We start from the raw sequence: 14,645 nt of genomic DNA, 5'->3' as shown, positions 1-14,645 counted from the left end.
TTGGGCAAATTGTTTAACTGCTTGTACAATCATTTTTTTCTTTCAACAAAATAGAAATAATAACACCACTTCCCTTAGTGTTGTTAAATGATATGATGCCTGTTGAATATTTAGCTCAGTGCCTGACAAGCAGTAAGCGTCTAATAAGTGTTAGCTCTTAGTATTATTAACAATGCAGCTATTAGCAGGGAAATACTTCTTGAATTTGAGGTGAGACATTATTCAACTTTGCTTTCTCCATGCAAATGAGCCCAGGAATCCTTTGCACATTCTCTTTCCCTCCCTTCCTGATCAACTGGCTCTTTTTCAATCTGTCTTTTTTATTTGTTTTTGCTTTTTATTGCTATGTAATTGTTCAGATATTGGGGTACATGTGATAATTTGATACATGTATACAATGTGCAATGATCAAATCAGGGTAATCGAGATATCCAGCACCTCAAGCATTTATCTTTTCTTTGTGTTGGGAATATTATAATTCTTCTCTTCTAGGCATTTTGAACTATACAACAAATTATCGTTAGATATAATTTCCTTGCAAAAATGCATTTAGAAAGAATGAGTTCTAGTATTCCATCAGTCTTAATTAAACATTTTATTGAGTGTATCTTAGAGCTGTTCCCAATGAAAGGCAAATGGGACAGTTAATTTGCCCATAAGGAGATTTGTAAATTAGGACCAATCTAAGAAAGTCACAAGCTGATATAATTGTTTTTATTTCTGATGGCTCTAAGGAACATGAGAGCAGGAGTAGCCAGTACTCCTAAGGTTCTATTAGGGTTGTCACAGCGACACACTTCGGCTCCCTAACAATAGATGAGGTTCCAAGGTAGCCTTGTATGGAAATGCAAGCTCCGCTTCCACAACGCCTCCACCTCATTGCTATAACTGGTATCATAATCAACAAGATGAGACTCTCTTTCCTGTTTTTTGAAGTAATGTTTGCTGTAACCTAGGATAAATAAACCCCGACTCAGTCCTTACACCAGGAAGCACTTTTAAGGCCTATATCCTGTCCTGGCAGGGAGATGGGATCAAATGAGAGAATGGGTCTTTCCATGGCTAACTGCTGTGACAGCTGCCGTGTTAAGAATGGCAGGAGCCTCTAAACAGCAAGTTGTCCAGTGAGAGGAGGTGGGAAGGTCCACTAGGCTATGTGGAATTTTCATTTCTGGCAGCACTGGAAAATGAGATCTCAAGGCAGCCATGTTTATTCTGATCATGTGGAAATTCAAATTAGAATAGGGGAAATTTGAACCCACCTGGTTTAGGGTATGCAGCGACTCATGACCAGAGGAGGTAAGTAACAAAAAACAAAAGACAAACCATAATAATAATATAAAAATAAAGCTATTGGAATAATATTTTAGTCTGGAGGAAACATGTAGCCCCCCCACCTGAGGCAAAGCCTCAGTGGGATTGAGGATCTGGGGGCCCTGAGGGGTCACAGAGTCTCTGTAAAAGAGAAAGTAGGCACCGTGTGGGGAGGGCACATGAGGTCCAGGCCCTCAGCTCTGGGTGGGGCAGAGGCAAAGGAGCTGGGCACACTGGCCTCGAGTCCCTCCCTCTCTTGAAGATGCTCCCTGAACCTGAACGTTCAGCCAAGTGGCTAGAATTTCTACTCTCTGGCATTTGTCTGCTGGTCAAAGAATGACATCTACTGGTAATGTGGTCTAGGAAAAAGTCCCTGAGGTGAGAAGGCCAAGGAATAGAATCTGGTGCTATCTATGCAAACTGGCTATGATCCAAATCAAATCTGAGCCTCAATTTCATCGTCTATTAAGTGGAGAAAATACAGCTTGTCCCACAAATTTACTTGGAGGAGAGATGATTTAAAAGCGTAAGTGCTTTGAACTTAGGAAGGAGTCAACACACATCTGAGAGGATTCATCTCCCTCCCTTTCAACCCCACAGTCTTGTCTCCAGTTAAGCTCTTGTGCTTGCCTGGACTGTGGGGTTCTCTGGCTGCTTTCTCCAGCTATATTTTGGCAGCAGGGTGCCTGGGAAGCACAAGTTTGGCATTCAGAGAGTGTATCTAGCCCATGGCTGTGGGTGGCATAGAACAGAGCCAGGAGAATTATTTCTCTTTCGGCTCCCTTTCTCTGTTCCCAGGTCTCTCCATGGGACCATTTCCCCAGCTCCTTTCCCATATTTTGATGGAGTGTATAGGCACTGCACAGAGTTTGCCCCTTTCATAAGAACTGACCACAGGGTGTCCAGCTGTGTGGTCACCTTTCTTTTTCTTTCTGGCCTGGCAGGAGGAGAATGGACCTTGGGCAGATTTTAAAGCCATTTCGGTAAAACTGATGCTGCAAGTCAATGAGAAGCCTGCACTCAGCTTTCCAGGCAGGGTTTGCCAAAGAACAAAGATCCAATTCATACTAACTCATTGACTGCCTTATTTGTAATTTCCTCCCCCACCCCCTTAATATTATAAATGCAGGCAACCAGGAATGCAGGCTTCCCAGATGAGGATTTGCACAAATCAATTTTGTTTTGCATTTTCTGTATATTTCCTATCCACCCACTTCCCCAACCCAATATAACCCATGGAAACACCATCACTGCAAGGGTAGAGGAACCGGGGTGGCCCTTGTCTAGAAGAAAGGAGAGCCATGTGTATGGAGGATGAGGCTGGCTCTTTAGGCCTCTGCAAAGAAGGCTCCCCATCCTCCACCCTGCCACCTTGGTGTTTTCAAGGTGTGCTGTGAGTTGTGTGGGTGTCTGGCTACAGAGTGTTCAGTAAGTCAGCAGTTTCCTCAGAAGATCTTCATGCAGAAATTTGATTCTACCATAGGGAGCATTGAAGCTGCTGACTTAGAAATCATACAGAGTAATTTAAACATTTGGCACATTTATTTGCATGCCAGAAATGTGTAAAAACTGCCCGGCTCTTGTCCGTAACTCCTGGCTTATCGACAGAAAACGACCACTGGCAGGGTTTCCTATAGCTCAGGATTTGAACACCTCATCTCCTTGGGACTCAAAGGAGCAAAATTATGGGCAAGAAGCCCATTGAAGTGTAGGAAAATTGAGGCATAAAAATCTATTAAAAGATTTTTATGCAATTGTCCTGTTTCTTTTGATTCCAAATTCTATAATATTTCCAAAGGTCTTCATAGCCTCTTTGTAAACCATCTCAGAAAAAGAAAGCCAGATTTTCATGAAAAAAATTTTGTGGTCTGATTTGTCTCATCCCAACATAGCCAGTGTCATAGGAGAAGTGGCTATGGGCCAGCAGTTTCCAATATAAATAATCTCTTCTTTTAAAAAGCAGATTAAAAAATATATAAAATTTATTTAATTAAAAAAATAACAGAATATTATGAAAATGTGGAAGTTAACATTCCCATACTACAGTTGGTCAAAAGGTAACCACTTAAACCATTTAAACCACTCTCAAAAGGTAACCACTTAAACCTTTTCTGTTTTTATTATTTAGTAGTTAATTCCATATTTTATGTATTTCCACCTCTTGAAATATATACTTATATATACTTTTTGATATAATTACTTTAAACCATATCAATGAACCATCAGTACAAGACATAAAATGTAGCTCAATTACTCTACACCCACCCCCATCAATTTCCAAACCTTTAAGTTATTTTTAAAAATTTTAGTTTTCATTTAGCTATTGTTATAACTTTAAATAATATACTTTAATTTTTATTTCTTGATCCATCATCTTTAGATAATATATCTGATTTCATGTCATGTAAAATGTAGAAATTAGCACCCCCATATTTCTTTCTACTTTTTTACATACATCTCCAGTTACTAATATCATCAACATTAGATTTACATTTCATTTTGTAACCAAAGTTAAGCCATTCATACTTTGACTTTAAGTTGATTCTAAAGATTAAAATCTCATTTAAGATAATTATGTATTCATATTAAGATAATTCACCACAGAACCAACTTGTATAACTAGACTTTACAGAATAAGGTATAAATATGTGTCACTAAACTTGTGTACTGATAAAAAATACTCCAAGTTTTAAGGTCAAGTGGACTCTCTTTCTTATACTTTATGAATTGGTTAAAATCAGACCACATTCTAGTTTTTTTCATATCATTTTCTTTCATAGCTTTTTGTTTTCCCTGGTGTTTCTAATAGCTTTTCTTCTTCCTGTTAGTTGGAGCAGTTTATGACCTCACCTTTCATCTAATGTTTTAATAATTATTTGCTATGGGATAATCTACCTTCTTTCAAAGACAATAGACAATTTGCTATTCTAATTTGGATGACTTCTTTTAATGCCTCTTGTATATCTGTCTCCTGGATAAGGTTCATTGTTATCTGGATTTCATTTTCTTTTCTTTCTTTGTTTCTATTTTCATTTTGTTAAACAACATCATCTTATTTCTTTAGAAAGACTTTATGGAAGGTAAACTTTCATATTCATTGTGGGTCTTAAAATGTTTGCATTTTATTATACTAGATTGATGGTTTAAGTACAGAATTTTAGGTTCAAAATGATTTTTCTTAAAAAATTTAAAGATATAACTGTCTTACCCTTTAGTGTCCAGTGCTGCTAATGTAAAGGCTAATGCCAATCTAATTATTCTCATTCTTTTGTAGGTGACTTTCTAACTTTTCTCTAAAAGCTTTTTGTATTTTCTCTTATCCTTGGCTGAAACTTCAGTTTTAAGATTGGTGACTTTCTTCAGCTCTCATAAATTTTCTTCTAATATTTTTCCCTTTTATTTTCTCTCTTTTTTGGAAACTTCATGAAGTAAATGTTGGCTATCCTGGATTAATCTTCTATGTCTCAGCTTATATTATTTCACATTTTGTATTGCAAACTTTTGTTCTTTGTTCCAAGAGACTTCTTTGACATATTTTTCAGTCGTGTTATTGAATTTTTATTGGGCAATTTTATGTTTTTTAGTTTCAATAATTCTCTTATTCATCATTCAATTGTTTAGTAAATGTTTGTTGAGCTCTTCCTTGCTCCTTGGTATGTGCCAGGCACTCTTCTAGACCTGGGGAAAAAGCAATGAGTGAACCCACAAAGTCTCTTTCTGCCCAATGAGGGGGAAGACACACAGTGAACAAATAAGTGAGCAGACACATGGTATGTCAAATGGCGATAAGTCCTATGGAGAAAAATAAAGCAGAGTAAGGTGGGTAGGGAGTGCTATGGATGGGGATGGAGGCTTTATTTTATATAAGATAGTTAGGCAAGACCTCATTGACAAGTTAACATTTTCAGGTGACCTTCATGAAGTGAGGGAGAGAACTATGTGGAACTGCAGCTGGAAGAGGAAGTAAAAAGACCTTGAGATAAGAGCTTCCTTACGCTGTGCTCCTTTTCCATAGTATCCCAAAATGGCATCTTGGGAGATTCTTAACGATATCTACAGTTTTAAAGATACTCACGTTTTGTTGCATTTGAGGATGTCATAGAATCCATCTGTAACTAACCTCAGCTCTAAAATAAAGCAAAACATATCCATATTTTCAACCAAATAAACCTATACTGAGAAGTTCCTAAGAACTTAGTTACCAAGCAAAATGCTAAGAATATGAAGATGAGTAAAACATAGTCATCACTCTGAATGTAAACAATTAAGTAATGTGCACAGCAGCAATTTCTCATTGGATTTATCTATAGGGTCATCAAGAATGTGAGTATCTGATCCCACAGTGGAGCTGCTGGTGGTTCTCAGAAGGGTGAAGTTAGGCAGAAAAATTTCTAAGTGCAGAAGAGACAGAGGCTGAAAAAAGATTTTGCTATAGGATCAAGTTGGAGAGGGCTTCCTAGATGGTAGTAGACATGTAAAACCCCCATGACAAAGATAAAATTCCTCATTAAGAGTTTTTATTCCATTCAATCTAGTTTCTGGAGGCCTGAGATGAGCTCAGGCATATAACTTAGTGTTCCCCCTGAGAGAGAGTCTGAGAAAGGAAGCAGTTATAAGGGAGTAGGATCGGATAAGGACTGTCAGCAAATGGTCACTAACGTATGGCTTTCCTCTAATTTTTAAAAGACTATTTGCCAAGTATGTGTGGCCTTAGATTGGAAGGGGTATGTGAGACATGGAACTCAGAACTGGATGAAGAATCTGAAGTTTGAGGTCTAACACTGGTGGATTAGCTTTGGTCAGATTATTCTCACATCTACCCGACTTTGAAAAAATTAATTATATGGCATTTCTAAATGCCATGAATATTGTGAATATTGTTGCATTGGCTGCATTGTGCCAAAGTTCGTCTTCCTATACTTTCCATCAACTGGGCTTAGTCTGATAATCTGAAAGAAAACACTTCCTCTTCTACATTACAGCCCTTCACCTATTTAAAAGCAGCATTAAAAATCATTGTAGTGAATTCCCAGATTCTTACTGGGATAGAATGTTAGCTGTTGTCTGGTCCAGTGCAAGAAACTTTTCTACAGCATCTCTGCTAGCTGGTCTTATAGCTCTGTTTCAACTTATTCAGTGCTTTCCAGGCACTCATTTTGTTTTTGAATGGCTCCAAATATTCAAAAGCTCTCTAAATGTTCAAAAGCACTTCACCATTTTGATCTGAAATAGGCTTCCCTGTAGTGTTTATCTACTGATCCAAGTCCTATGACACTTGTCTATTATGAGGCAATTTCAGTTCCAACAATGAAATATTATAACAGGCTGCTGCAATGAGACAAGGCAGGATTCATCTGAGCTATCATAAACAAAATCTCCAATTTCTTTCATATGCAAAGTGTTCTTCTTTCAAAGCATTTTCTCTCTCTATTTTCTCATTTTATTTTTCACCATCTCAATGAGAAGACAGCTTATGCTAAGAGCACAGGCCAACAGTAGGGAGTGGTGCCTAGTTCAATGAGTGTCATTGCTGTGTTTGGTAACAGTGACAAGGAGGGGAGAGAAGTAATGAAGAACAAAATGTCTCAGAAGACACTCAGTGATCTGATGTCATTGTTCTTTGGAATACTTCTTGCTGATATGTGGGAATATCAGCACCTACTGAGATAATTAAATAGCCAGGACTATTCCCACTCCCCTCCTATTTTACACCAGAATCACAGGTTTCTGGGGTCAATGGAATTCATGATAAAATAAAACATCAGAAGCTTCTTGTATCTTCCCTGTGGATGTGCTTCAGAAGACTCCGGTGAGAGATGTTGAGTCTTTCTGAGACACCCAAATTGACAGACTCCAGAGATATGCAGAGATAAAATTCAAACGTGTACTTAATCTCCCGGCCTTTGTTAGTCTCAAACCAGTTGCATTAGTAGCTTAGTTAGCCTGGGGGCAGGGAAGAATCCTTTCTTTCAAGCAACTGGCTTGAAAATTTTCTCAAGAATCCAGTTGTTGCCAGGTGGGGTGGCTCACACCTGTAATCCCAGCACTTTGGGAAGCTGAGGCGGGCTGATCACCTGAGGTCAGGAGTTCAAGACCAGCCTGACCAACATGGAGAAACCCCGTCTTTACTAAAATACAAAATTAGCCAGGCCTGGTGGCGCATGCCCGTAATCCCAGCTACTCAGGAGGCTGAGGCAGGAGAATTGCTTCAACCAGGGAGACGGAGGTTGTGATGAGCCGAGATAGCACCATTGCACTCTAGCGTGGGCAACAAGAGCAAAACTCCATCTCAAAAATAATAAAAATAAAAATAAAAATAATCCAGTTGTGCAGGATTGCATATGGAAGTTTTAGAAAACCCCATAAATGTTTTTATGAACTACTGTATCAGACCTAAGGAATTTCTTTATATTCCAAATTGTGAGCAAATTGAGTCTTCTATCCATTTTTAGAGACTACAGTGGAAAAACCTTGTCTCTTTGATGTAGAACACAAAATCCTACTGCTCTTTTTAAAAGAGGAAAAATCAACATTTCTGTTTGAGTGTGCCTTTTATGTTTCCTCCTAGTCTGCCTCTGGCTGGAGCCCTCAAGAAGGTAGAGACCTGCTTGAGCCTCCAAAAGTCAATTTTCTACACCAGCAGCATACAGGTCAGATGAGTCTGGTGCAGGAGCACATGTAAAAGTGCCTGCTTATCCCTGGGGCTCTAAACAGGCTCTGCTTTCAGTAGGAGACGGGGGCGGAGTTTGCAGAAGCAGTAGAAGAAGAAGCCAATCACCCATCTTCTGATGAAAGATAAAAGGCATCACATTTCATTGTTTCAGGGGAAAGAAAGTGGAACAAATTAAAGAGAAAACAAATCAAAGGATGAAGGGGAAGAGGAAATCCCTCTCATATGGAGCAGACATGGAGGCAAAGTTGAGCAGGTAGGCAACTGTGCATTATATGATTTATGTGTCAGATACTCCTCCTGGACATTCAAGAAATTAACCATGCAATCCTTTACTTCTCAGATGAGGAAACCTTGTCCCCAAACACACAACTAGTTAGTAAAACTAGAAATTAAATCTGGGGCTGATGATTCTTCTCATTACTAGAAAAGTTAATATGAAATGAAGCCTCCGTCCTGTGCTAAATTTCTGAATTGTAGGAATACATGTGAGAATACCAGGCAGCCATATAAAAATACACTGCAGAAGGCCCATTTAATGGCCTTATAAGAAAAAAATAGGTTAAAATATCATGTATGATATAACCTATTTTATTTTGTATAATGTAAAAAATACCTATCTGCACAGAAAAGACTGCAAAGAAACTATCCATCAAAATGTTATCACTGGCTACCTCTGGGCGGGGAATTATGGGTGAATTTAATCTTCTTGTTTTGACTTTTTCATATTTCCCAAATCTTAAACAATTGACATGTATTAGTCTTACGTTAAAGAAGAATAATGACTATTTGGATAAAGAGATAGAAGGCAGAGTTGCTTTTGGATTCAAGATTGAAGTCCTTAAATTTCAGTCTTGGAAAGTGATTTTAAAGGAAGTGTGTAATTTCAATATAAATTATTCATCCTACGCTTCTTTGAATTTTGATCACCTTTAGGGCTGACTTTCTTCACAATCTAGACAAATATCAGCCTTCTGAACCTCTTACACATTGGAAGATTTAGCTCTACTCTAAGCAAGGAGCAACAATACCTTTTTCACTGTTACTCTTTCTGTTTCTGTTCCTTTGGCTCTCTCTCTCTCTCTCTCTCTCTCTCTGTTTTAGACAGGGTCTCACTCCATTGCCCTGGTGCCATCACAGCTCACTGAAGCCTCAACCTCCTGGACTCAAGGGATCCTCCCACCTCAGCCTTCTGAGTAGCTGGAACTACAGTTGAGAGCCACCGTGCCTGGGTAATTTTTGCATTTTTTGTAGACAGGGTCTCACCATGTTGCCCAGGCTGGTCTCAAATTCCTGGGCTCAAGCAATCCCCCTGCCTCGGCCTCCCAAAGTGCTGGGATTACAGGCGTGAACCACAGCCCCCAGTGGCCCTCTTTAAAAGTATATATTATCCAAACACCCAGAATTTCTAAAAACTATTTTTTGAAATGTCACCAAATATGATTAGAAGTGCTGGACTGTATCATGTTGTGCTTTGGCCAGGGATGAGCTGTGATGCAAGTTGCAAAAAACAGCCTTAATTGGCAGTTTAATTCCATTAGATAATGAGCCAGATTCTCTCCAGGCACAAGCTACTCCTTGGGAACAAGGTCAGCATCTCTGGCTATTCCGGATGCTTTCTGGTTGGTGCAAAGGTTGAGTTCAAGTTTATGTGATTTTCTCAGCTGGTTTAAAAAAAATGTGCGCATTTTTTTTGTGTGACATTTCCAGTTAAAAATACTGGAAACCAAAGTGTTTCTTGCCATACTCTACACTTGTTCCAAATCAGGACTGGCATCCCATCTCTACATACCTGTACAATGTGAAAAGTTTCCCATAACCGACAGCCACTTATAAGAATGAGTAACATATTTCAGGTGTCTTTCAGGCTTGAAACTCTTGGAAAATAAACTAGGTGGGAAATAAAACCCTGAAGTCTAGGTTCAGTCCAGAAATCACAAGTTAATTTTTTTCTATTTTATTCCTCCTCGAGGAAAAATAAAATGAGGGATGTATTGAGACAACTACTCAAATAGTCAAGGAAAAAGACACCAGATGTAGACTGAATTACCCAGATAACAGACAAAAAGAAATCTGGTGTGAAGTAGTGACTCATTCTGTCTGTTTATGCAGCCTGAATTTTCTGGTTAATTGTCAGCTCTTCACTTCACTTTGTGCTACGTAAAAGATAAATTATTCCCCTGACAGATTTATTTTTGTATTGACTGGAAAAAAGTTCATGCTAAAATAGTTGTGTGATGTGTACTAAAGAGACAGAGTTAGGTGCCAGCATTTTGGTATTATGTTGTGGAACACCAGCAGGAACAATGGGGAAAGGATGAGTGCTTGAAGAACCAAAAGTTAAGAAATTGTTAGATTAATTAGATCACATATATCCAACATTCAAATATCTATTTTCCATCTCTCCATCCATCCATCCATCCATCCATCCATCCATCCATCCATCTCTCCATCCATCCATCCATCCATCCATCCATCTCTTCATCCATCCATTTTTACCCATTCACTCATCATTCCATCTATTTATCCATTCATCTATTCATCCACTCATCCATCCATCCATCATTCTAGTCATATATCTATCCATCAAATATTTATTTAGCCTTTACTTTATGTTTCATGCACTGTGGTAAGTGTTGCAGGAACAATGGCAAACAAAGCTGATCCATTCCTTACCCCCATGGTTTTACAATAAATAAAGAGAAAGGACAATGCACAAATAATTACAATGTAATTCTTGCTACAAAAGGGACAGTAGTACACTACTGAAACATATGGTAGAAAGACAGAATCTAGTGAGAAGAGGGAGATAGGGATAGTCAGTGAAAACCTCCTTGTAGAGGAAGAATACAGGTCAAAACCAGATGTATGATTGATACATCTGGATCTTCTTAGTTTGTTTCCCTGCGCCTCTGAGTACACAGATAGTCTTGGCTATGTTGAGGGAGTAAGGGAAGTATCCAGGATAAAGATGTCAGCAGCAAACCTGGCATTTGGTTGAAGTGGTGTCCTAAAAAGGCTCAAAAACACACCATTCTATTTCCAGTCATTCATCAGCATCAGGCCAATATAATGAGTACATTAACAACTGATGAATGTGGCTTTCTATAAATCCCTCACCACATTCATGGATGCAGCTGACTGTAGTTACTGGACTTCTGGCCCTAGGCATGTTTTGAAACAGCAAAATCCATGAGGATTTTTTGTGGTACATTGTATTGTTCTTTCCTCTTCCTGGTCTACCGGGGACTGAGCTATCCACTGGAGCCTCAGACATTTAGTGTGAAAATGGGAGGATTATTCCTTTGACAGGTCAATTAATCTGAATGTTGCTTCTTTAGTATGGTTACCCTGGTCCCAAACATAGACCAATAGACTCACGGAAGGTGCTCAATATGCAGTCCCACCAACAGGCTAACCACTTAGTGTTGATGACATTTGGCAAATTGATTTATCCACTTTCCCTTCAGGGAAAAGAGATTAATCTCCCTGATTCTCTTTGCTTATCTGAAAGGTGATGAGGTTGCAGAATCCCTAACGATTATTCCCTGCTCACAAACTATGGCCTCTAGAATTCTTGGTCATGATGTTCTGCCCTGGAAAACGTATCTTATCTGAGCAGAAGCTACTGAGTTATTTAGTCTAGGTGCAGGGCAAGCATGGAAAAGTCCAAGGCACAGATACTGTGAAACTGGAACTAGGGTGGTGGCTTCCTGTGCACCTTGGAGAAAGCGGAGCCCAGACACCTCCCAGAAGCCCTTCTAGCCTCCCACACATGTAGGAGGGGAAGTTTAAGACCAGTTTATCTAGTATAGGTCAGGAAATATAGTAATGGTTTTAGCGTCCCTCCAATGAAAGTGGTCTGCCTTCTAAAATTAGGACTAGAAAACATGCTTGGGGAAACTCAAAAGGTTGGCTCTATTGCAGTTGTGCTGGGGAGGAGTGCTTGACTCGAAGACGGGGTTCCATCTGTAATCAGTGGACTGCTGCATAAGGAAAAATTAATGCAGTCGGCATGACTTGGTGTGAGTCACTGAGACATAGCGGTCTGTCCTTCCACAGACTCAGCAGGACACCCTTCTCCAGCAAGTGTGTGCTAATTACATTACTGGGGACTGCAGCAGTCTTTTCTCTCCGGATTAGCAAACCAGCATTCCAAGTAGAAGGGACAATCAGCCCCTGGGGTTTTCTCCTGTGAAGATTTATGGATTGTGGTAAGAATGACTCTGAATTGGGAAATGGGAGCCTTGGGTCCACCCCGGCCATGCCATTGATAATAGCAGTCAATAGTTATTGAGTATAAAGTCTGTTCTAATCACTAAATTAAATACTTAGGTCTCACTACCTCTTTAATCCTCACAGTAATCCCTGAGGTGTACAGTGCCATTATCTTCATTTTATATATGAGGAAACCAAAAATCGGAAATCTTAAAATGTCCATGGTAACTGAGAAAGAACAAAGGCTGGGATTTAAATTGGGAAGTTTGATCTCAGAGCCTGTGCTATCACACTATGATAGCCTGTCGTCTTCATTGGACCAATAAAGTCATGTACTTAACTGTAAAATTTGGTTTTTTATTCTTGTTACAGGTGCAATACAACATTGTATAAAAATCAGAAAACACAAACATAACAAGAATACAACAAAAAATCTTCCATACCACCAGAAATAACCTCTCAATACTTAGTTGATTTATGGTTTTAGATTGTAAAAATGGCATTATGCTGTACACAATGTATTTTGAGCTGTCAAGCCCTAACTTTTTATATTTATCCAGTCCATAGTATGTTCAAGGGAGTGTGCTGGGGAGGCAGTTTATATGACTACTGGTGATAAGGAAATGTCAAGGGCACAGACCCTGCACCCCCAGAATCACATTCTAGTGGGGAAGATAAGGCAGGAAAGACGTGGACAGGAGATACGGGAACTTAAATAGCTCATTGTGACAACGCAGGAGCAAGACAATAGCTGCGTGGAAAAGCACAGGGAGAGAAAGAAAGGACTGGAGCTGGAGCTTAAGGGATGTCACAGGGGATTACGGGGGCTGGCTGAGATGATTGAGGCAGCTCCGAAGGGGCCAATCTGGAAAGACATAGCTGCTGAACATACTGCTGGATGCATGGTAGAAGGTCCCAGAACAATACATCGAACACAATCCCATTAAAAAGGCCCAGTATGGGTATAAGAATAGAGGAAAGACTGGAGGGCTGGATATCAAACCCTAAATAGTAGTTAGCTTTTTGGTGTGAGACTGGGTGGAAGGGGACCCGAGGTGGTGATTCTCAGTTTTGAATTCATACCCTTCTGTATGGCTTGAATATGCTACAACCACATATTCATCCTGTAATTAAATTGAGATTGAAAAATAACTTTGTAGGAGTTAGACTGACAGAGAGAAAAAGTGAGAAGTATTTTGAGGGAGAAGGGACCAGGGAGACAGAGTGACAAAAAGTACATAGAAAGGAATGGGAGTGGAAGGAGGGGGTGGCAAGATATGGGGTTTTCAGTGGGCTATCATACATCCCAGAAGGGTCTGTTCTGCTGAAACTCTCCGAGTTTGTGGAGTCCACAGGATGTTTAGCAGGCCCAGTGGAACCAGGATGCAGAAGAATTTTTGACCAACATTAGCTAAGCTACTTTGCAGGGAGTCTAGCTGGGGGCCTGTGCCCAGCTCATTCTACATTCTAGAGAGGAAGAAAAAACCAGAAAGTTGGTGCAAGGACTAATGGAGCAGCACATCAGGGGTCATGGGAAGACTACGCCAAGAAATCCGGGTCTCCATAGGCTCTCTGGCACACACAGAAGGATGAGCAACTGTGTGCCAGATGTGTGCACACGTATGTGTGCCATTGCAGTCTCAGCTGTGGCTCAAGACAAAGGCTTTGCTTTTGATCATGGGAAGGAGAGAGAGTCATTACAAAGTACAGGCTAAGAAGTTCCAGAGCTGGAGTGGGAATGCACAATGGTTCTCTGCTCTTTGCTTTATTTTCAGCGTATTTTCTTTTTTTTTTCAATATTTGGTGATAACCACGCTTGTAATAGTATCTGGGTTTCACTCTACTTGGTTTTGGTAGTTTGTTTAGATACTGGTTCTCTGCACATATGAAGTCTTCTGAATTATCACGAGGCTTTTTTCTGAGATGGAAGGAAAGTTAATATGGAAAATGCAATACATGTGTAATGTTTTGCTTTGCTTTTCCTTAAATTTAATGCCATTTTAAATTTCAAACTTCACACTTTTCCTGCAGCGGGTGGTTTTACAGAATCATTATAAGTTGCTTTGAAGGGGACTTCTGCACTTTAGGGAGTTGGGGTGGCAGTGAGGGAAGGTTGCTGGTGGGAGCGTTGAAGACCTTTGCAGAGCTAAGATTCTGGGAATTTACTTCCATTTTTCCTCTTAGGACATACTAACTTACAAGGTAACTTGTTATACTGAGAAAAGGAAAAAGGTTTCCTTACAGTAAGAAAAGCTATTCTAGAAATTCCTTCATGTTCTGTCTCAATTGTATCCAAACTATATTGAGACTACGATTGTTTAGGCGAGGCTACAGAGATACTCCTTCAAAGAAGCAAACAACTCACTTTGCATATCCCTTTTACATGGGGTCAAAAGGTACCCATGTCCCTGGATCACTGAGTTTTAATTTTTTCCTTGAGAAT

The 14,645-nt window shown here is 39.6% G+C and overlaps 1 protein-coding gene across 3 annotated transcripts in view; it reads left to right on the top strand.

Moving 5' to 3' along the window:
* Positions 1-818: 818 nt before the first annotated feature.
* The window catches only part of ETS1 (ETS proto-oncogene 1, transcription factor), a 145,497-nt gene continuing 131,670 nt past the window's right edge, over positions 819-14,645 (top strand). The window contains exons 1-3 of one of the 3 annotated variants that reach the window (XM_055095080.2): positions 854-1,299; positions 8,139-8,240; positions 9,089-9,216. The gene's annotated coding sequence lies outside the window, so the exon portion shown is untranslated. Of the gene's footprint in view, positions 1,300-8,138; positions 8,241-9,088; positions 9,217-14,645 lie in introns of all 3 variants that reach the window. The other 2 variants (XM_055095082.2, XM_055095081.2) reach the window with 2 other exon arrangements.

The sequence above is a fragment of the Pan paniscus genome, chromosome 9 (assembly GCF_029289425.2).
Source record: "Pan paniscus chromosome 9, NHGRI_mPanPan1-v2.0_pri, whole genome shotgun sequence".
In the NCBI taxonomy this organism is placed as follows: Eukaryota; Metazoa; Chordata; class Mammalia; order Primates; family Hominidae; genus Pan; species Pan paniscus.
The sequence above is the reverse complement of the archived record's forward strand: the minus strand, read 5'-3'. Positions and strand labels throughout refer to the sequence as shown.